At 42.7% G+C, this 9703-nt stretch overlaps 1 pseudogene; it reads left to right on the forward strand.

Annotated features, from left to right (window-relative positions):
• Positions 1 to 962: 962 nt before the first annotated feature.
• LOC147455541 (uncharacterized) lies at positions 963 to 2316 on the forward strand (annotated as a pseudogene).
• The last annotated feature ends 7387 nt before the right edge of the window (positions 2317 to 9703 follow it).

A 9703-nucleotide genomic window follows, 5' to 3' on the forward strand; every position in this document is an offset into this window, starting at 1 on the left:
ATAGCATTTCCCAAGGCTTTACAGCTACAACTTGGGGGGGGGGGGGGGTCAAAGATCTAAACAAGGAAACGGCATGAGAGAAGTTGATGGGCTACCCATAATGCACACTAGCATGGTTGTCCATAACCATAAATTGAAATGGAAAAGAAGCTTTGAAGGATGGCTTTTAGTGCAGCACATCAAAGGGGACTCGTGTGTAGGGGACTGGCAGAGAGGCATATGAGCGGCACCAGCAAAAGGAGAGAGATGCTATTTGCAGAAGATAGACAGGGTCATCAAGGGAGAATAAAGCAACTAGAAGGTGTTGAAGGGGCACCAGCTGCAAGAGAAGGAGTCTTGAGTACATCAAGTCAAAAGGATTAATATTGCAGGGTTTCTTAGCACTGATAAAAGGAGGATAGCCGTACATACCCACTCACTCATATTCCATCGTAATCTCATCGGATCCTACACTAAGGAGGATATCTTTTATACACTTCCATTCCTATACTCTCTTGAAACTCGTTGAATCAAAATTGTCATAATCTCCATACTCTCACTATTTGTGCAAATGTTACCATGTTTTGTTTTGCTCTCATGACTATGTGTTTCATATGTATTGACGGTTTCTGCCTTGAGGATGAAAGCTTGAGACAGAACTTGAGTCTGCCAATTATCTTGGTATGTCTAAGGGCGTCGTGATTGCCTATATGTGATTATATGGTGCTTTGAAGGGTCAAAGGTCAAGATAATTTATTACATGCTTTGTGGCTGGGTGCACACAGCTAGGGTTGGTTGGGTATGGGCACAGACAGTAGTCAGTTTGCAAAGTGGGTGTCTAGGTGTGTGATTATTAGAGGATAGGGGAGCTGTGAAATCACTGGGCTATAGAGAGGCATTCACAGAGTGTGCTGGGTGTTTTTCCATTTCTCCCTTTCCATTTTGTGGTGCCCCCATTGAGGATCACACTGATCGCTCAAATGATGACGTGGTGCAATAACATGATGGTGTCAGATTGTGAGTTAGTGTTCTTAACTAAGCAAGATGCTAAAGACTAGATGTCAGATGTGGAGCTCTGGATGTTGTCGATGTGGATGATGACCGACGAAACCAAGTCAAGGGTGTGGTGTTGGTGATGCGAGGGAAGGTCAAAGCTTCATTCGAGGGGTTAAAAGTTCCTGATCGACAGTCATGAAAGGTGGTTCGAGCTCGGTTTATCCAAGACTTCAAGCAGAGGATTTCGCCTGCAGAAGTGGACACAAAATTGAAGGTTTTAAAGAAAAATCTAAGCGGTGAGTCTACAACCTTTATAAAGCAATTTGAAGATATTTGGCAGCAATTAGAAGCTGCTACACAGTCGCGAGGCAATGACTACTTTAAGCTAGAGAGGTTTTTGGAGTGTCTACATCCAAAGATTAGAGAGAAGGTTGAGCTTGCCGATGTGGAAATTTATACATATGCTATCTGGTTAGCCAAGGTAAAGAGCAGGAAAGCAAAGAAGAAGCTAAGGATAGGTTTGTTGAAGCCGACAGACCATGGATATAGCTCGACAACGGAGCTGCATCATGCTATAAATCCAAAGAGGAGTTCAAGCGTGAAAGAGGTAGTGCTTCATTGTTGGTAAGCCATTTCGGTTCTTCGTTTCAATTTGTGCCTCCAATTTGGTGTGTTGTTGTACAAGAGTCTGGTAGCCTGCCTAGGATGTGGTCTTGGTCAAAATGTGTATGCATGAAGAAGCAAATGAAGATGTGAAAAGCTCACATGGACAAGCTTGAAGTTGTTGGCAAAGCGATGATCGAAGCTTCCTGCTTGGCAAAGCGATGGTCAAAGCTACGCAGGAAGAAGCTAGCCAGGGGGTTGGGCAACCTTGCCCTACCGATTGTGTTGAAGAGCGGCATTGCATTCAAAAGGTGTGGACGATGTCAACATACCAGAGAACGAAGGTAATAGATCATGGCTTTCTTTCTCGCTTAGTAGATGATATGGTCGTAGAAGAAGTCCTTAAAAAGCAGGCAAAGGTGGTCAAGCAATCCGATTTGTTCTCGCATGAAGTGGTTGAAGATGAAGCATCAAAGGCTATGGTGGACGAAAATTAGCATGCATGGTGAGTCAGGTATGGCGTGTATGTCATTTGAAGAACCTACAACAGAGGGTATGCTTGGAACACAGGTAGGTTTGGCTATGCAAGAAGCAGTGGTAGTGGAAGACAGGTTGCCAAAGGTGGGTGTTATGCTATTGATGGACATTCTTTTGAAAGTTGCTTCACAAGTAGTTTTGCACAGTTTGCAAATTTCTCTTGATGAGGGGTCTGCTATGGAGAGCTCTCTAGCAGGGTGAGAGAATAATGATGTATGGTGCAGATGCTTCACAGGTTGGTTTACAGGCTTATTTTGTGTACGAAGCCAGTGTATGGATACATGTTGAACGTTTATGCTATGCCAAGCTGCACAAGAGGCTTCTTTTTGGGTTTACAAGTGCAAAAAATGGTTGATTATGCATGTACTACAGATGGATGGCTGTGTTCAATGCCATGTATTTGACCATGGCCGAGATAGCATCATATCTGGGAGAGCCTATGGCTTTCCATTTGATCCGGGGGGTTCTAGAGGTGATAATATCTCTCTTTATCTATCTACTGCTTATGTACATACTAAGTGCAGTTTCCTATTGAAATCATATCTTATCTGAATAATACAGTGGTTGAGCATAAATGCTCAACTACTGGGGTGGCAATGATGTGGCAGCCAAACCCTGTCGACCCAGGGATATGCAGAAAGCAGGTGCATGAATCTTTATTGGAGGATATCAGATTGCTTCTGCAGCTACCGGATGCATGGGACAACAGGTGCTATCAAGAACGATTGCTAAAGCGGGTGACATGACAGTCATATCACTCTCGGTGTGGTCAGTGATGCTTTTGGTCCTAGATATATTGTGCAAAGAGCTATATCCGATTATTGGCCAAGGACCGTGGACAGTACAAGAGGAGGTTTTTTTACGGGCATCATGTGATGAGAGGTCGATCGGGATATGAGGAGAAGTTTTCTTCACCATGGTGAAGAGTGTCAGCAAGCGAGCAGTGCAAAAGGGAGTTGATCAGAAGAAGTTTTTTTTTTATGTAATCAACTCAAGTCGACAATAGATGGAGTGTGAAAGGAGGCAAAACTCAAGTTCAGCAGAAGTTGTAATGTGATCGACTCAAGTCGACGATAGATGGAGTGTGAGGAGGCAAAACTCAAATTTTGCTAAAGCTTAACTTGTAAAAAACGGGCAGTGCTGCATGCAGGATGGCGCCACTACAGATAGAAGGTGAGAAGTTCGAGAGCGCGGGGAGTTGCATGGGAAAAGGGAAGGGTGGTAGGCAGAGCACTGGAGGAGATGTCGGAGCCCAGCCAATACTGGCGAGAGACAGGAGGAGCCGCGACCTGCAGGTGGAAGGGCTAGAGCCCATCAAGTCGTTTGCTACACTATATACAGAGGAAGGAGGAGCCAGCTTTAGGGGCTGTGCAGAGACATCAAGAGCGTAAGGGGGGAGTTATTTGAAGAGGGCGCGCTGGCTTGGGAGTCTGGAAGCCGCAAGGTCCACCAAGGTAATGGAAGCAAGAAGAGGAGGTTTCCAAAAGGTGATGAAGGGCAACAAGCTGCATACAAGAGCGTGCTAGCAGTTGAAGGGTCCTTTGGCGCTGCAAGTGGGGGGGGTCCAAGATCTGAACTAGGAAAATGCATGATAGAAGTTGATGGGCTACCCATGACGCACACCCAGAGGGTTGTCCATAACCATAAATTGAAATGGAAAAGAAGCTTTGAAGGATGTCTTTTAGTGCGTCACAAAGAGGGGGCTCGTGTGTAGGGAACCGGTAGAGAGGAAGTATGAGCAGCCAAGCCAACCCACAAAAGGAGAGAAATGTTGTTTTGCAAAAGGTAGCCGGGGTCATCAAGGGAGAATAAAGCAATTGGAAGGTGTTCAAGGGGCGCCAGTTGCAAGAGAAGGAGCTCGAGTATACTGCAAGTCAAAAGGATTAATATTGCAGGGTTTCTTAGCATTGATAAAAGGAGGGTAGCCGTACATACCCACTCACTCATATTCCATCGTAATCTCATCGGATCCTACACTAAGGAGGATATCTTTTATACACTTCCATTCCTATACTCTCTTGAAACTCGTTGAATCAGAATTGTCATAATCTCCATACTCTCACTATTTGTGCAAATGCTACCATGTTTTGTTTTGCTCTCATGACTATGTGTTCCATATGCGCTAACGGTTTCTGCCTTGAGGATGAAATCTTGAGAGAGAACTTGAGTTCGTCAATTCTCTTGGGATGTCTAAGGGCGTCGTGATTGCCTATATGTGATTATATGGTGCTTTGAAGGGTCAAAGGTCAAGATAATTTATTGCATGCTTTGTGGCTGGGTGCACACAGCTAGGGGTTGTTGGGTATGGACACGAATGCAAAGTGGGTGTCTAGATGTTTGATTATTAGGGAATAGGGGTGCTGTGAAATCACTGGGCTATAGAGAGGCATTCACAGAGTGTACTGGGTGTTTTTTCATTTTCCCCTTTCCACCATTTTGGCACTCCTCTTGAAATAATTTCTGACAAGGGACCAGGTTTTAGACGAGACCTGGTAGGAGAGATGATGGAGAAGCTGGGTATCTCATGACGACACTCAAATCTCTACTACCCACAATGCAACGGTTTGGTGGACAAAGTAAATGGAATGAGTTTGCAAGATCATCACTAAACATGTAAACAATCACAAAAGTGATTGGGACAAGCATCTTATGGCTGCACTTTGGGCTTGTTGCACTTCATTTTGCACATCCCTTGGGTTCATGCCATATCACTTGGTGTATGGTAAGGAGGACATTTTACCCATTGAAGTAGAATTGGCTAGTCTCAGTGTGCTAGCTGGGCAGATGGAACGTCATAATGCTCATCTTCACAACCACATTCTTGATCTAGAGAGGTGATCAACTAGACAGAGAAGATGCTATTATTTATTATGCAGCACAGACAGAGCAACGTCGACTTATCTTGAACAAGGGACTTAGGGCAAAAGGTCTCAAGAAAGGTCGCTGGTCCTAAGATATGATAAGAGGTTTGACACTCGGAAGGATAAAAAGTTTTCACCCATATGGGAGGGGCCATTTGTCATTAGAAAGCACTACAACAATGGCACTTATCAATTGATGGACGCAGATGGTAGGCTCCACAAAACACGTGTCAATGGATGGAGATTGAAGCAGTACTTTTTGAGGTTTGATCAAGCACCTATGATGGAAATCCTTGAGGAGGGAGATTCCTCTATCTCAACTGAAGAAGAATCAAGTATAGAGCTAAAGACATAAATGCCTCTAGCTTTAGGGGGAGGGCTAATGAGGGTCCTTTTTTTAATTTTGCTCCATTTATCTCTTGGTATGCACTTGATGCATGAAAATCACAAAAAAAACCTATGTATTTATTTTGTACATAGCTATGGTTTTGACACATTTGGATCTCCGAATAAGGAGAGGTAGGAAAAAACCCTATGAAAAAAAAAACATTGGATGCTAATTCTACCCAATGGTCACTACTTGATGATCACTACAAGTGAAGAGTAAAATTCAATAGTGAAAGGGAGGAGAATCTTATGCATTATGGAGTTAGAGTCAATAAAATATTATCAAATTCAAGCATAATTCACTTGTGGACATGAGGCTTACACGTGAAGTCAAGAGGGAAGCCTATCTGTCCACATGGGAAGAAGTCATAATTATCCAACTCCACACACACAATTTCTTATAGTTTTCTCACCATTATTGCTCTATTTTCTCTTATTTTATCAAGATTATCTCAAATATTATAAGAAAGCTCTTGGACTCAAGCTATGGAAGGTGGACAGGGATTTTAATTACGCGATGACGCATTTTGTTAAATGTTAATTATTGTTGTTATTATCACTATTTTTTTCATGTTAATAACATATCTAATGTCATGACCTATGAAAACCGGTAGAAAACGTAGAACCGGCGGAGCAACCAACAAACCCCGGCAAGCCCGGCGGGCTTATTACGAAACCCGGCGGGCCCGGCGGGCAAAGCAAGAATCCCGTCGGCCCCGTCATGTACCCCCTCCATATTTGGCGGCTCTATATAACCCTGTAGTATACATCACATCACATCACCGCTTCTTCTAAATTTGGTCATCCTTTAAAATTAAGAAGAAAAACTAAAGGTAAAAAAATGAAGTCTTTTAAAAAAATTAAAACTTAATGAAACTCTGATCATGGATCATTAGTTCTTTTTTGGACTGAAATGATTCTTGAAAGGAGGTAGAAAGGTGAATCTTTGGATCGGTATCTCTACATTTGGGATGGACTAATCTCATGTTTTGTTCACCGTTATATTTGCTAAATTGATTACTATATTGATTAGAACTTCTATCATGGGTCATTAGTTCTTTTTTGGACTGAACTGATTCTTGAAAAGAGATAGAAAGGTGAATCTTTGGGTCGATATCTCTACTTTTGGGATGGACTGATCACATGTTTGATTCACCGTTGTATTTGCTTGCTATTCCGATTAGAGCTCCAATCATGGGTCATTAGTTCTTTTTTGGACTGGACTGATTCATGAAAGGAGGTAGGAAGGTGAATCTTTGGGTCGATATCTCTACTTTTGGGATGGACTGATCACATGTTTGATTCACCGCTGTATTTTCTTGTTATTTCTATTAGAGCTCCAATCATGGGTCATTAGTTCTTTTTTGGACTGGACTGATTCATGAAAGGGGTAGGAAGGTGAATCTTTGGGTCGATATCTCTACTTTTGGGATGGACTGATCACATATTTGATTCACCATTGTATTTGCTTGCTCATGTTTGAGTAGATTGAGGTTTATTCCCTTCAGGCTTCACTACTACGCTTGTGTGTGATATTGATTATAACACTAATGTTTGGTTTGAATAATACTTGAAAGAAGAGATAGCATACTGAGCTATGTTTATTGGTATTGCAGGCATCCAATAAGTATGTCTTCCTACCTCGATGCCAGGTTCTGCTTCGTAGGGCACCACTTCGCAGGGCAAGCGAAAGGCAGGGGGAAAAAGTCCAGGACCCGAGTGGAATTTTGCCACAAATTTAAATAAGTATCAAGATTGGAAATGTAACTTTTGTGGCGAAGAGAAATCTGGAGGAGCACCAAGAATAAGGGATCATTTGCTAAGTGGAAATACCAGAATCCAAGGAGGAAAGTGCAAGGGCTTAGGTGCAGAAGAAGCAGCTATGCGCTTAAAAGCTTTAATTGGTAAGCTAATTTCCACGAGTAAAAGATCAAAACTCTCTACTTTCGACCATCACACCCCGGTATCGATAAGATCAAACCAGTATGAGGGATCATTGGGTGTGGGATCATTGGGTGTAACGCCCACCAATGGAAGCACTCAAAGCAGGGAACCAACTTCTCATATCGATGGAACTACACCTCCAAACCATGGATCTCCTGATTTTCAGGTAGGATCGTCAAAAAGTAGACAGGTTAGCTTACAGACGAGCTTCAAAACACTTGCCTTAGAAGAAGCACAACTTGCACTAGCTAAAGCCGTCTATTTCACTGGGGGATCATTGGCCATTGTCACCCATGATGCATGGAAGTCAGCTTGGAAACGCATTGGGGAGTATGGTGGTGGATTTACCCCTCCAACATATCACCATATGAGAAACCAACTGTTGGATAAATGTTACACAAGCACACAACAGGATATTCAAAGGGTAATATTAAATGCAACAGAACAATCTGGATACACCATAGTTAGTGATGGTTGGTCCAACGTTCAAAGGCGGCCATTGATCAACATCATGCTTGTATGTCCTCGTGGTGAATGTTTTATCAAAGTTGTGGATAGCTCTGGTCAAATAAAGTCTGGCAGTTTTATAGCTGACATCGTTGGCGACACAGTTGAGGAACTTGGAAAAGAAAATGTTGTCCAAGTAATCATGGACAATGCCAAAAATTGCAGGGCTGCAGATAGGATACTTGAAAGTCGCTTCTCTCACCTATATAGTGTTGGTTGCAGTACACACAGCTTGAACTTAGTATTGCAAGATTGGTACAAGAGGGAGGACACAGAGTGGTTCAAATGGATAGTAGACAATGCTCGCTTAATAGTCAAGTTTGTTTTGAAGCGTCAGAGGGTTCTTGACATGTACCGTCAAAGGATGTCTACTATGTTAAAACTGCCATGCGAAACTAGATTTTGCACCAACTACTATACGATAAAATCACTAATAAAAAATAAGAATGCGGTGATGGAGACATTTGTTTGTGCCACTTTTTTCAGAATGGGAGGCTAGTCAAAGGGAGAAGATAAAAAGCAAAATAGGGGTGATCAGAGATCTACTAGCTGATCGCCACTTCTGGGATGATGTGGTGGATGTGCACAATGTCATGATGCCAATTATGCTCGCATTACGCCAACTGGATTCTGCCTTGCCTAACATAGGTAAGGTGTGGATGGCTTGGTGGACTGTTCAAGAAAGCCTTGCAAATCCAGAGGAGCCCCAGGAGCCAATTGTGAAGCCTTGGAAGACACCATTCACTCAAAAGAGGAGAGAAATTTTGAGAAAGTATGTGCATGGTCGATGGGTTGGAGCACATAGTCCACTACACAGTGTAGCTTTCTTATTGGATCCAGAGTATTGGGCAATGGAAATAGACAAACTTGATGAGGAGGTGCTGGAAGACGTTTATGATGTGATAGGCAGGTTTTATGATGATCCTGATGAGCATGCATCAGCTGTTACTGATCTTACGAAGTTTAAACTCAAAGAGGGTAAGTTTGGTACAGAATTTGTGCAAAAAATTGCCACGGAGCAACCAACGTGGAAGTGGTGGATGATGAATGGTGGTAGTGCACCCACCCTTAAATGCCTAACTATTAGAATCCTAGCCCAATGTGCATCCAATTCAAGTTCTGAGAGAAACTGGAGTACATATAAATATGTACATTCCACCGTCAGAAACCGCCTTCTAAATTCAAGAGCTGAAAAATTGGTGTATATGTACTGCACCATCGGCTATTGGCAAGAGTGCAAGCTGAGAACTACAAAGAGGAGATGCCGCGCTGGACTTATGATGTAACCAATGATGATGTGGACGAAGACAGTGAGCTGCAAGGGGAATCTCATGAAGTAGAAACTACATGTACTTTAGAAGAGATTGAAGAGAATTTGAAAATTGAACCAACTTTGACCCGTCGCAGCAAGCGACGATGGTTTAATTAATAGATTATCGAATCCATTGAGTGACTTCTGTTTAAGTTCAGAAATTGTTTACCTTATAAGCTTTTTTTTATATTTAGTTTAAAGTTTAGACATTTGCTTAATAATAAAGGAAGCCCTTAAAAACCTTTACAAGGCCACAAATCACTATTAAAGCTTCATAATGTGGTGTACACGGAATTAGACCGAACCAACGGTGCCTCTCTCTCATCCGGCACCTCCTTATATTACCATCAACCAATTACAACCATAACATGTCCGACCACACTAGGTGGCCGGACTCTACCTACCGGACTCTACCTACACGACCACACACCACACCTCCCCCCTTAGGGAGAAAAAAGATGGACATCTTTTTTACAATTTTGGGCTGAGAAAGGACTCGACACAAAGGGATCAACTCCGACGCCTCATTTGGGGGGAGTGATCATACAACGGCTAAGGGGCTAGGGATTGAACTTGG

Source organism: Adiantum capillus-veneris, chromosome 6 (assembly GCF_014529385.1).
Source record: "Adiantum capillus-veneris isolate H3 chromosome 6, ASM1452938v2, whole genome shotgun sequence".
Classification (NCBI taxonomy): Eukaryota; Viridiplantae; Streptophyta; class Polypodiopsida; order Polypodiales; family Pteridaceae; genus Adiantum; species Adiantum capillus-veneris.